This window comes from Rutidosis leptorrhynchoides, chromosome 9, assembly GCF_046630445.1.
Source record: "Rutidosis leptorrhynchoides isolate AG116_Rl617_1_P2 chromosome 9, CSIRO_AGI_Rlap_v1, whole genome shotgun sequence".
In the NCBI taxonomy this organism is placed as follows: domain Eukaryota; kingdom Viridiplantae; phylum Streptophyta; class Magnoliopsida; order Asterales; family Asteraceae; genus Rutidosis; species Rutidosis leptorrhynchoides.
Genome location: NC_092341.1, coordinates 97,859,458 through 97,872,943, shown reverse-complemented (window position 1 = coordinate 97,872,943; position 13,486 = coordinate 97,859,458).

Below are 13,486 nucleotides of genomic sequence, written 5' to 3'. Positions count from 1 at the left end.
AAGTAACAAAGGTTTATTTATCTTGGATGATTACTTGGAATGGATTTAGAAAACTTGGAAGTAAACTTGCAATCTTGGAAGTATTCTTGATTTTATGAAACTAGAACTTTTAGAATTTATGAAGAACACTTAGAACTTGAAGATAGAACTTGAGAGAGATCAATCAGATGAATAAAATTGAAGATTGAAAGTGTTTGTAGGTGTTTTTGGTCGTTGGTGTATGGATTAGATATAAAGGATATGTAATTTTGTTTTCATGTAAATAAGTCATGAATGATTACTCATATTTTTGTAATTTTATGAGATATTTCATGCTAGTTGCCAAATGAAGCTTCCCAAATGTGTTAGGTGACTCACATGGGCTGCTAAGAGCTGATCATTGGAGTGTATATACCAATAGTACATACATCTAAAAGCTGTGTATTGTACGAGTACGAATACGGGTGCATACGAGTAGAATTATTGATGAAACTGAACGAGGATGTAATTGTAAGCATTTTTATTAAGTAGAAGTATTTTGATAAGTGTCTTGAAGTCTTTCAAAAGTGTATGAATACATATTAAAACACTACATGTATATATATTTTAACTGAGTCGTTAAGTCATCGTTAGTCGTTACATGTAAGTGTTGTTTTGAAACCTTTAGGTTAACGATCTTGTTAAGTGTTGTTAACCCAATGTTTATAATATCAAATGAGATTTTAAATTATTATATTATCATGATATTATGATGTATAAATATCTCTTAATATGATATATATACATTAAATGTCGTTACAACGATAATCGTTACATATATGTCTCGTTTCAAAATCATTAAGTTAGTAGTCTTGTTTTTACATATGTAGTACATTGTTGATATACTTAATGATATGTTTACTTATCATAATATCATGTTAACTATATATATATATATATCAATATATATGTCATCATATAGTTTTTACAAGTTTTAACGTTCGTGAATTACCGGTCAACTTGGGTGGTCAATTGTCTATATGAAACCTATTTCAATTAATCAAGTCTTAACAAGTTTGATTGCTTAACATGTTGGAAACACTTAATCATGTAAAATAACAATTTCATTTAATATATATATAAACATGGAAAAGTTCGGGACACTACAATTTAGAAGAGACACTTCGTGATGAATGTTATTATTTAGGCGGGAAAACGATCAACAAAAATAACATTCAAGATAACATTGTTCGTGAAGAATATGAACGTTTTTTTTCCATGTTTTGTGAAGTAAAATTTAGCCCGATTTAGAGTTTAGGGTTTAGGGTTTAGGGTTTGGTGTTTTGGGTTTATTCCATAAACCCAAAACACCAAACCCTAAACCCTAAACCCGAAACCCTTAACTCTAAACCGTTCGTGTTAAAAACTCAATCTAAATCCTAAATCTAAACCCTAAACCCTAAATTTCTAAACCCTAATATCTAAACCCTATAAACCCTAATATCTAAACCCTAATATCTAAACCTCAATAGCTAAAACCTCAAAATACGTTCGAAAAACACGATAATTGTTATATATTACTTCTTCGAGCGTTTTTCCGCCAAAATAAAAACATTTATCACAAAGTGTCTCTACTAAATGTTCATATTTTCATCTCATCTATAATGTCCGTGAACAAAGTTTTTTCAAAAAACGAAAAAAAAAAGTTTTTGCTTCCCCCCGAATGGTTACTTCCCTCTTGATCCTACCACTATATATATATATATATATATATATATATATATATATATATATATATATATATATATATATATATATATATATATATATATATACATATATGTTTTAATAGTTACTTAATCATTCTATTTATTATTTTACGTCTTTAATTCAATTGTTTATTTTATAATTTCAAATTCTTATATATACTTACATTTATATAAATATACATATTTATTTACAAACAATTGTTCGTGAATCGTCGGGAATAGTCAAAGGTTAAGATAAATACATTAAAATAGTTCAAAAAATTTGAGACTCAGTATTACAGACTTTGCTTATCGTGTCGAAATCACATAAAGATTAAGTTTAAATTTGGCCGGAAATTTCCGGGTCATCACATACGGCATACAAATATGGTCATTTGATGTGGTGGAATACCCTCAGGAAGAGCTTGAAGTTCTTCACTGGGATAACAGACATTTCTACCACCAAATGATATGCCTAATAGCTCACCGAATATACTGGTGTAGCCATTCAAAGATTAAAAATTTCAGTACTTGTTCATCAGTGAATTCAAAGTTGGAATAGAATTCACACGAGTATAAGAAAAAAGAAGTTATCAACTAAAAGGAAAAAAAGCCAATTCATTCTTCTAAATTCATGCCCGATCTATGGAAATTCTTCCAGATTGACTTCACGACCTTCACTAATAGGTCTATCGATCATTCTAGATCGGTTGTACTGAATGAGTCTTGTTGGATTTCTTGGTGGTGTGTATGGATTATAGGGGATTCATAGTGTAATATTGAGAGAGAATTGAATGGCTAGATATTAATCAAATGGGTGCATGTGGCTACTCTTTAAATAGACATAAACTGCCACAAAGAGTTTCTCGCTCAAGATTTCCCACTAAGAGTTTTCTGCCAAGAGTTTTCCGCCAAGAGTTTCCCGCCTAATTAGTTGATAGGTAGTGTCGTTATTGGATGACAGTTTAGTATAACATAAACATAGATGTTAACTAGATACTTAAACTACTTTAACTTTTCATTTCATCCAACTAGAAACTAGAACTGAAACTAGAAACTGAAACTAGAAACTGAAACACATATGTTAACTGGAAAATTAAACTAATGTTGTAGTATACTAATGTTGTGATGAGTGAAGGTGTTATATAGAAGGGCATTACCCGCCCGTCATTTACCACCAAAAGATTCCCGCTCGTCATTTACCACCAAAAGTTTCTTGCCCGTCATTTCCCATCAAATGACGATGTAATGTAATCGTGATTAGTAATAGTGATATGTAACTAGAAACTGAAAAACGATGTAATTTAATTGTGTAATGTAATGGTGATATGTAACGTCGTAATATAAAGGTTTAATGTGACGGCATAGTAATTATATTTATGTATTATTATCTGTATAACTTATATTAATAACCTTTTTATAATTATATGATGTTAATTTATCTAATGTATATTATTATTTGTATATAACAAGTTTTGAGTTCAGCCGCACGCTGCGGTGACGGACCTCTTATATTATATTATATATATATATATATATATATATATATATATATATATATATATATATATATATATATATATATATATATATATATATATATATATATATATATATATATATATATATATATATATATATATATATATATATATAACTTAATTATTCAACTTTTCGTTGTATACAACTAATGCTTTGAATTAAATACTAAAACGTTAATAAGCATAACAAAATCAAAAAGAAAATATGTTTCTAATTAATAATTAAATCCAACATAATTTGAATATTTTTGTTATTTAATAGTCAAGTGTGGGAGTAGAAAAACAAATGTGTAGAAAAAGAAAAATATTGTAAAGATAATGAGAAAAAAAGAAGGCATATAAATATTATAAAAATGTTATATTAAAAGAGAATTTAAAAATATAAGAATGCAGTTGGATGACTGAATTAAAAATAAAAAAATATTAAGAGTGCATTATGAAATTATTTTAAAAAGAGGGATTAATGTTTAAAAGAGTAAAAAACTAAGATAAGAGAAATAGTAGAGAAGATATGCGGGACTTAAACCATTGACCATTTGATCAATAATAAATGCGTTGAACCATTGCTCCACTCTTTCATTTAGTATAAAACTTATGATAGTTGGTATATAAAGGTTAAAAACATCGATTTTCAAATTAAATCAACTGAAATTTTACTGTTGTAAGACCCGAAACTCGATTGTACATAATATATGTATATATTGAAATGGCTACTGAATTCGTGTCTGGAGGAATGCGCGGCGCACATTTGTCTGCGCGGCGCGCAGATGCTGCTGACATCTCACTTCGTTATTCTTTATTTTAAAGTGGGTATTTTGGTCTTTTCACATTAGATCCGGTTTGAGGCCACAAAACTGATAGGATCTTATCCATTTCTCATTTACACTCATCCACCAACCTCATCCTCATCTCCTTCAAGTAGAGAGAGACTAGAGAGAGAGGTGTTTAGTGAAGCTTTTCAAGTGGGTTTTACTAGATCGGGTTTAATCTTTCGTGTTTCTACCTTCTAGCACCTCTTTAAGTGTTGTGGTAACTCCTTAAACCTAATTTTGTGAATTAATTGTGTTTAGTGTTCATATTTGGATCTTGCAAGTAATTAAACCCTAGATTTGGTAAAATTGGGGGTTTATGGTTTGGGTGAAAGTGTAAGTAACTTAAAATTGGTGACTTTGAATTAGTTGATGAAACTACTAATAAAATGGGTTAATCTTGGTTAAAGTTCACTAATGAACTTGATTAACTAGTGATTTGGAGAATGAGGCTTACAAGTTTAGGGTTTGACCCATTATTAGGTCAAAATGGGTTTTTGGGTCAAAAAGTGCACTAGCATGAACTTGATGACCTAGTGATGTATAATATTGGGTGAATTAAAGCCTTGATCATTAGCTTTAGTGATTATTGCTGTTTAGGGCCTAAGGGTGGCGTTGTTAGTGTAAATGGGTAACATTTGCACTAAGTGTCTAATTGGGCTGGCTGAGATTTCCATTTAGATAGGTTTTGATTTATGTTAATGTAATAGGTGATTGCATTGACGGTTGAGGAGCTCATTGTGCGTACTTTCACTCTTCGGTTAAAAGGTGAGTGGAATATTTATACATGTATGTATATAGTGTATTTATTTGTGTGCTATGGTATGAACCACATAGCCGGTAGTGCTATGGTATTTATTGGTATTTATTTGCGAATGTTCTATGATGTGAACCACGGTGCCGGTAGCATCATGGTACGTATGTTGTAGTGTGAACCACGGATCCGGTAGCACTATAGCACGAGTTGTTAAGGTGTGAACTACGGAGCCGGTAGCGCCTTAGCGTGAGTATGACTCAAGTTGTGATGTGAACCACGGAGCCGGTAGCATCATGACAATTGCGTATGGTGTGAACCATGGAGCGGTAGCACCATGACGCAAGTATGGTTAACCATATGGTTTGTGTGTGTGTGTGTGTTATTTATTTAGCATATTATATTGCGGTGAATATGTGCTATTAGTGATGCTAGCTTGTTGTGAATTGTGAGTAGTGTAGCATTATTCGTTGTTAATGCATGGTTGTAGAATTGCTAGCTCGCATGCGGTATTTGTGTAAGTGTTTGTAAATAAGTATAATATATATGTATATGTATAATTGTTACATTCACTAAGCGTTTTGCATACCCTCTCGTTGTTTACCTTTTTAGGCTCCGGCGTGGATAAAGGCAAGGGTATACGTTTGGATTAGAGATCTCCCACTTTTGCTATGATAGTGGATGCTTTTGTGATTCGACCTAGGTTTGGGGTAGTTTAATCCCAAACACCATGCTCGTCTTTTGTTTGGTATTTAAACTCGTGGGTCGAAAATATTGTTGGTGATTTACCATCGTACCCTTTTCGTAAACTCGTAACCATTTAATTTAGTTAAATTATATTGGTCGGAAACAAATTAATGTCTTAAGTGATTTGTGTTTGGAAAGCTTTGGTTTTCTACATGTAAACCCTTGGCAACTACTTTTGTGTACTAAAGTGCGCCACACAAATATAAGCGTGCCACACAAATGGGCAAATGCAGATGTCTGCTGCCAGTCACAGGTTCTGACTTCATTCCGTGCCTTAGCAGGCGCCGCGCAAATGGATGCGCACCACGCATCTGGGGCTGGCTAGAATTCTTGCTATTTAAAAAACAAAAAAAGAGTGTATTTTCTCGTATAACGTTTTGAGTAGTTACAAGTGGTATCATAGCATGACCTAATGGATTTAGGTGACTTGAGATAGGTGCCTAGACTTAGACTTTAATGTGTGCGTCTTATGCGGGACTTGTAGGATGCGGGTCGGACCGGGATTGGTTAGTGCCTAAGCTTAGGCGAACTAACTATGCGATGATTATATTGTATTGTGTGCAATTGTTGAGCAAAATAGTCGTTGTACTAGCAAGTTGATGCGGCGTGCTCGCGTAACAATGATTAGCTACCATTGTTACGGGTTCAAATCATGTCAAACATGTGATGTACGACGAATGTTGAGCAAGATGAGATGGTGTTATGTGTGAAACGTTTTCATGTGTGACGTTATTTAACCTATTCCATTTATAGCATGAAGACAAGAAACGATCACGATAATGGAAGTACGAGTGAAGAGAGTGACTTCACGGCTAAAGTTGAGTCCATCTTGAAAAGTCACAATGCGGAATTTCTCACGAATGTCAAGAAGGTCTTCCAAGAATCGGTTGATGAGCAAGTGACTGATATGATAAAGTTGCAAATAGGTGCTATCATCCAAGAGGAGTTTGATAAGAGGTTCCCCAAATCGCAAGGGATATATGTTGAAAATGATGCGGGTGATGTGGGAAGGTGGGATTTCCTCTACAAGAACTTCAAAATTTCTCAACCTCCCACCTTTGATGGCAAAAGAGACCCACTCAAGAGTGCTCGTTGGATCTCCGACATGGAGGGGGCTTTTCACACTAGTGAATGCCCTCTTGATAAGAAGACGAGGTACGGAAGTAGCATGTTGAGGGGTGATGCAAAGTTGTGCTGGGACGCAAAAATTCAAGTTTATGGTGAAGATCAAAGTAAGAGTTTGACTTTGGATGAGTTTAAGGTTCTTCAAGCAGTACCGAACTTCGATCGATCTTTCGAGGGTTAAGGACGAGTTGCGTGCTTTGAGGCAAGGGTCAATGGATTTGAACACTCTCAAGTCCACTTTCTTATCGAAGACCTAATTTTTCCCGGAGTATGTAGGTAATGATCATATGTTGATGGAAGACTTCTATCGAACCTTGAATGAAAACTACCAAGAGAAGATTAGTAGGGGTTCGGTAAAATTTTTCGATGAGTTGTTTGATATAGCTAAGGGCTTCAAGTTGCTTGCTCCGAAAAAGAGTGACTTCGCTTTTAGCAAATGAAAGTTTGAAGCTACTAGCCATTCCAACAAGAAGAGTAGGGGTGCGACCGAGAGCGTCGGTAGTGTGAAGAAGGGTGCTTCTGAGGGTTTTGGATGAAATGTCCCGTTCTTATTGATTAAAAACGTTCCATATTAATTGATTTCGTTGCGAGGTTTTGACCTCTATATGAGACGTTTTTCAAAGACTGCATTCATTTTTAAAACAAACCATAACCTTTATTTCATAAATAAAGGTTTAAAAAGCTTTACGTAGATTATCAAATAATGATAATCTAAAATATCCTGTTTACACACGACCATTACATAATGGTTTACAATACAAATATGTTACATCGAAATCAGTTTCTTGAATGCAGTTTTTACACAATATCATACAAACATGGACTCCAAATCTTGTCCTTATTTTAGTATGCAACAGCGGAAGCTCTTAGTATTCACCTGAGAATAAACATGCTTTAAACGTCAACAAAAAATGTTGGTGAGTTATAGGTTTAACCTATATATATCAAATCGTAACAATAGGCCACAAGATTTCATATTTCAATATACATCCCATACATAGAGATAAAAATCATTCATATGGTGAACACCTGGTAACCGACATTAACAAGATGCATATTTAAGAATATCCCCATCATTCCGGGACACCCTTCGGATATGATATAAATTTCGAAGTACTAAAGCATCCGGTACTTTGGATGGGGTTTGTTAGGCCCAATAGATCTATCTTTAGGATTCGCGTCAATTAAGGTGTCTGTTCCCTAATTCTTAGATTACCAGACTTAATAAAAAGGGGCATATTCGATTTTGATAATTCAACCATAGAATGTAGTTTCACGTACTTGTGTCTATTTTGTAAATCATTTATAAAACCTGCATGTATTCTCATCCCAAAAATATTAGATTTTAAAAGTGGGACTATAACTCACTTTCACAGATTTTTACTTCGTCGGGAAGTAAGACTTGGCCACTGGTTGATTCACGAACCTATAACAATATATACATATATATCAAAGTATGTTCAAAATATATTTACAACACTTTTAATATATTTTGATGTTTTAAGTTTATTAAGTCAGCTGTCCTCGTTAGTAACCTACAACTAGTTGTCCACAGTTAGATGTACAGAAATAAATCGATAAATATTATCTTGAATCAATCCACGACCCAGTGTATACGTATCTCAGTATTGATCACAACTCAAACTATATATATTTTGGAATCAACCTCGACCCTGTATAGCTAACTCCAACATTCACATATAGAGTGTCTATGGTTGTTCCGAAATATATATAGATGTGTCGACATGATAGGTCGAAACATTGTATACGTGTCTATGGTATCTCAAGATTACATAATGTACAATACAAGTTGATTAAGTTATGGTTGGAATAGATTTGTTACCGATTTTCACGTAGCTAAAATGAGAAAAATTATCCAATCTTGTTTTACCCATAACTTCTTCATTTTAAATCCGTTTTGAGTGAATAAAATTGCTATGGTTTCATATTGAACTCTATTTTATGAATCTAAGCAGAAAAAGTATAGGTTTATAGTCGGAAAAATAAGTTACAAGTCATTTTTAAAAGGTAGTCATTTCAGTCGAAAGAACGACGTCTAGATGACCATTTTAGAAAACATACTTCCACTTTGAGTTTAACCATAATTTTTGGATATAGTTTCATGTTCATAATAAAAATGATTTTCCCAGAATAATAACTTTTAAATCAAAGTTTATCATAGTTTTTAATTAACTAACCCAAAACAGCCCGCGGTGTTACTACGACGGCGTAAATCGATTTACGGTGTTTTTTCGTGTTTCCAGGTTTTAAATCATTAAGTTAGCATATCATATAGATATAGAACATGTGTTTAGTTGATTTTAAAAGTCAAGTTAGAAGGATTAACTTTTATTTGCGAACAAGTTTAGAATTAACTAAACTATGTTCTAGTGATTACAAGTTTAAACCTTCGAATAAGATAGCTTTATATGTATGAATCGAATGATGTTATGAACATCATTACTACCTCAAGTTCCTTAGATAAACCTATTGGAAATGAGAAAAATAGATCTAGCATCAAAGGATCCTTGGATGGCTTGAAAGTTCTTGAAGCAGAATCATGACACGAAAACAATTTCAAGTAAGATTTCCACTTAAAATAAGATTGTTATAGTTATAGAAATTGAATTAAAGTTTGAATATGATTATTACCTTGTATTAGAAAGATAACCTACTGTAAGTAACAAAGGTTTCTTGATCTTGGATGATTACTTGGAATGGATTTAGAAAACTTGGAAGTAAACTTGCAATCTTGGAAGTATTCTTGATTTTATGAAACTAGAACTTTTGGAATTTATGAAGAACACTTAGAACTTGAAGAGAGAACTTGAGAGAGATAAATTAGATGAAGAAAATTGAAGAATTAAAGTGTTTTTAGGTGTTTTTGGTCGTTGGTGTATGGATTAGATATAAAGGATATGAAATTTTGTTTTCATGTAAATAAGTCATGAATGATTACTCATATTTTTGTAATTTTATGAGATATTTCATGCTAGTTGCCAAATGATGGTTCCCACATATGTTAGGTGACTCACATGGGCTGCTAAGAGCTGATCATTGGAGTGTATATACCAATATTACATACATCTAAAAGCTGTGTATTGTACGAGTACGAATACGGGTGCATACGAGTAGAATTGTTGATGAAACTGAACGAGGATGTAATTGTAAGCATTTTTGTTAAGTAGAAGTATTTTGATAAGTGTCTTGAAGTCTTTCAAAAGTGTATGAATACATATTAAAACACTACATGTATATACATTTTAACTGAGTCGTTAAGTCATCGTTAGTCGTTACATGTAAATGTTGTTTTGAAACCTTTAGGTTAACGATCTTGTTGAATGTTGTTAACCCATTGTTTATTATAACAAATGAGATGTTAAATTGTTATATTATCATGATATTATGATATATAATATATCTTAGTATGATATATATACAGTTAAATGTCGTTACAACAATAATCGTTACATATATGTCTCGTTTCGAAATCATTAAGTTAGTAGTCTTATTTTTACATATGTATTTCATTGTTAATACACTTAATAACATATTTACTTATTATTTAACATAGTTAACCAAGTGTATCAATATCTTAATATGATTCATATGTACCTAGTAAGACGTTGTTATAACGATAATCGTTATATATATCGTTTTCGAGTTTCTTAAATTAATAGTCTCATTTTTATGTATATAACTCATTGTTAAAATACCTAATGAGATACATACTTATAATAAAATCATGTTAACTATATATATAACCATATATATGTCATCGTATAGTTGTTACAAGTTTTAACGTTCGTGAATCACCGGTCAACTTGGGTGGTCAATTGTCTATATGAAACCTATTTCAATTAATCAAGTCTTAACAAGTTTGATTGCTTAACATTTTGGAAACACTTAATCACGTAAATAAAAATTTCATTTAATATATATATAAACATGGAAAAGTTCGGGTCACTACAGTACCTACCCGTTAAATAAATTTCGTCCCGAAATTTTAAGCAGTTGGAGGTGTTGACGTATCTTCTGGAAATAAATGCGGGTATTTCTTCTTCATCTGATCTTCACGCTCCCAGGTGAACTCGGATCCTCTATGAGCATTCCATCGAACCTTAACAATCGGTATCTTGTTTTGTTTAAGTCTCTTAACCTCACGATCCATTATTTCGACTGGTTCTTCAATGAATTGAAGTTTTTCATTGATTTGGATTTCGTCCAATGGAATAGTGAGATCTTCTTTAGCAAAACATTTCTTCAAATTTGAGACGTGGAAAGTGTTATGTACAGCCGCGAGTTGTTGAGGTAGCTCCAGTTGGTAAGCTACTGGTCCGACACGATCTATAATCTTGAATGGTCCAATGTACCTTGGATTTAGTTTCCCCCGTTTACCAAATCGAACAACGCCTTTCCAAGGTGAAACCTTAAGCATGACCATTTCTTCAGTTTCAAACTCTATATCTTTTCTTTTACTGTCCGCGTAGCTCTTTTGTCGACTCTGGGCGGTTTTCAATCTTTGTTGAATTTGGATGATTTTCTCAGTAGTTTCTTGTATTATCTCCGGACCCGTAATCTGTCTATCCCCCACTTCACTCCAACAAATCGGAGACCTGCACTTTCTACCATAAAGTGCTTCAAACGGTGCCATCTCAATGCTTGAATGGTGGCTGTTGTTGTAGAAAAATTCTGCTAACGGTAGATGTCGATCCCAACTGTTTCTGAAATCAATAACACAAGCTCGTAGCATGTCTTCAAGCATTTGTATCGTCCTTTCACTCTGCCCATCAGTTTGTGGATGATAGGCAGTACTCATGTCTAGACGAGTTCCCAATGCTTGCTGTAATGTCTGCCAGAATCTTGAAATAAATCTGCCATCCCTATCAGAGATAATAGAGATTGGTATTCCATGTCTGGAGATGACTTCCTTCAAATACAGTCGTGCTAACCTCTCCATCTTGTCATCTTCTCTTATTGGCAGGAAGTGTGCTGACTTGGTGAGACGATCAAATATTACCCAAATAGTATCATAACCACTTGCAGTTCTTGGCAATTTAGTAATGAAATCCATGGTAATGTTTTCCCATTTCCATTCCGGGATTTCAGGTTGTTGTAGTAGACCTGATGGTTTCTGATATTCAGCTTTGACCTTAGAACACGTCAAACATTCTCCTACATATTTAGCAATATCGGCTTTCATACCTGGCCACCAAAAATGTTTCTTAAGATCCTTGTACATCTTCCCCGTTCTAGGATGTATTGAGTATCTGTTTTTATGAGCTTCTCTAAGTACCATTTCTCTCATATCTCCAAATTTTGGTACCCAAATTCTTTCAGCCCTATACCGGGTTCCGTCTTTCCGAATATTAAGATGCTTCTCCGATCCTTTGGGTATTTCATCCTTTAAATTTCTCTCTTTTAAAACTCCTTATTGCGCCTCCTTTATTTGAGTAGTAAGGTTAGTGTGAATCATTATATTCATAGATTTTACTCGAATGGGTTCTCTGTCCTTTCTGCTCAAGGCGTCGGCTACCACATTTGCCTTCCCCGGGTGGTAACGAATCTCAAAGTCGTAATCATTCAACAATTCAATCCACCTACGCTGCCTCATATTCAGTTGTTTCTGATTAAATATGTGTTGAAGACTTTTGTGGTCGGTATATATAATACTTTTGACCCCATATAAGTAGTGCCTCCAAGTCTTTAATGAAAAAACAACCGCGCCTAATTCCAAATCATGCGTCGTATAATTTTGTTCGTGAATCTTCAATTGTCTAGACACATAAGCAATCACCTTCGTTCGTTACATTAATACACAACCGAGACCTTGATTTGATGCGTCACAATAAATCACAAAATCATCATTCCCTTCAGGCAATGACAATATAGGTGCCGTAGTTAACTTTTTCTTCAATAATTGAAACGCCTTCTCTTGTTCATCCTTCCATTCAAATTTCTTCCCTTTATGCGTTAATGCAGTCAAGGGTTTTGCAATTTTGGAGAAATCTTGGATGAATCTTCTGTAGTAACCAGCCAATCCTAAAAATTGACGTATATGCTTCGGAGTTTTTGGGGTTTCCCACTTTTCAACGGTTTCAATCTTTGTCGGGTCCACCTGGATACCTTCTTTGTTCACTATGTGACCGAGGAATTGAACTTCTTCCAACCAAAATGCACACTTTGAAAACTTAGCGTACAGTTTTTCTTTCCTCAATACTTCTATCACTTTTCTCAAATGTTCTTCGTGCTCTTGATCATTCTTTGAGTAAATAAGTATGTCATCGATGAAAACAATGACAAACTTGTCAAGATATGGCCCACACACTCGGTTCATAAGGTCCATGAACACAGCTGGTGCGTTAGTCAATCCAAATGGCATAACCATAAACTCGTAATGACCATAACACGTCCTAAAAGCAGTTTTTGGAATATCATCCTCCTTTACTCGCATTTGATGATATCCAGAACGTAAATCGATCTTCGAATAAACCGACGAGCCTTGTAGTTGATCAAATAAGTCGTCAATTCTCGGCAGTGGATAACGGTTTTTGATGGTAAGTTTGTTCAACTCTCTGTAGTCAATACACAACCTAAATGTACCATCCTTCTTCTTGACAAACAAAACAGGAGCTCCCCATGGTGATGTGCTTGGTCGAATGAAACCACATTCTAATAGTTCTTGCAGTTGGCTTTGCAGTTCTTTCATCTCGCTGGGTGCGAGTCTATAAGGAGCACGAGCTATTGGTGCAGCTCCTGGTACAAGATCTATTTGAAATTCAACAGATCGATATGGAGGTAGTC